Source organism: Austrofundulus limnaeus, unplaced genomic scaffold (genome assembly GCF_001266775.1).
Source record: "Austrofundulus limnaeus strain Quisiro unplaced genomic scaffold, Austrofundulus_limnaeus-1.0 Scaffold48, whole genome shotgun sequence".
Classification (NCBI taxonomy): Eukaryota; Metazoa; Chordata; class Actinopteri; order Cyprinodontiformes; family Rivulidae; genus Austrofundulus; species Austrofundulus limnaeus.
Genome location: NW_013952450.1, coordinates 2,529,940 through 2,531,095, shown reverse-complemented (window position 1 = coordinate 2,531,095; position 1,156 = coordinate 2,529,940). Strand labels below are relative to the sequence as shown.

General features: G+C 35.5%; 1 protein-coding gene across 1 annotated transcript in view; it reads right to left on the bottom strand.

Annotated features, from left to right (window-relative positions):
* irf3 (interferon regulatory factor 3) overlaps positions 1-454 on the bottom strand; it is a 10,226-nt gene extending 9,772 nt beyond the window's left edge. The window contains exon 1 of the mRNA XM_014008299.1: positions 213-454. The gene's annotated coding sequence lies outside the window, so the exon portion shown is untranslated. The remainder of the gene's footprint in view (positions 1-212) is intronic.
* Between the last annotated feature and the right edge of the window lie 702 nt (positions 455-1,156).

The following is a 1,156-nucleotide window of genomic DNA, read 5'->3' as shown; positions in this document are numbered from 1 at the left end:
GTTCTGCTTTGTGTCAATAAATTGGTGATCCATTTAATAAACATTTAATGTCAGTAAGCTTTTACATAAAACAAATATAAAAAAAAAATATTTCTCACTGCTTTTTCCAGTTGTTTGCAAACCAAGCCATATTTAATAGTAAAGTAGCAGCACTTTTAATTTTTTTTATAGTATCCATTTTTCCTCTTCTATTTATAAAGTCTGTCTCTTACCTCTCGTGCCCACTGCACTGTTTTGATCGACGTACCTAATAATCGTTGAGCTCGCGAGCACTTGTTCTCGAGGTMAAATACCCGAAATATGTCGGCAGTAGCTGCCTTCAGACAAACTGAAGCTAACAAGCCGTCAGTCGGTTTGTAGCCTCCTTAAATACTGTGCTRGGACGCCGGGTGACTCCTGTGTTGCAGCGGTTCAGAGTTCTCGGGAAACTCCGACTGTTCGGTTTCGTTTTCCTAAAGTGACGTCAGCGTCAGGCGGGGAGCAGGGCAAACACGCGCGCGCGCGCGCGGCTGTCAAATTATTACAATTTCTAATCTATTAATTCCAAGGTAGCTGTGAATTAATCACGATTAATCTTAAACTTAAAACAAAACTTTATTGCATATTGGTAAAATAAATTACTTGAGTTATTAATTAATGTCTTTATTTGGAAAAAAAGGGGGGGTGCTTAAGAAATACATACCACAATAATAAATCATGAAAATATCACCTCGATTGCACAAAAACAACAAAAATCAGGACCTAAAAAATGCTCCAAACATATTTGAGGCAGTTAAATTTTGTGCAGAATAATGAGGTTAAATCAAGAATTCAAAGATTTTCATTCCAAATGAGTTCTACATGAGGAATGAAAGATAGATACTAAGGTAACAGCTGTCAGCAAAACATRAATAAATAAAATAAGCCATAAGAAGACAAAAAGAAAAAAACAACAACTGAACATATTGTGTTGCACTTGGAGTTTTTTTTTTTAATTTAAGCTTTATTTATCCAGGTAAACTGTTTGAGAACCACTTCTCATTTACAGGCATGACCTGACGTGCACTGAGTGCATTACAATATATTCAGCCATTGTAAAGTGATTATAAATTTTTTAATCATGCCCACGCAGCACTAAAATTAATCAGTTAACTCGATTACTTTCACAGCCCTAATA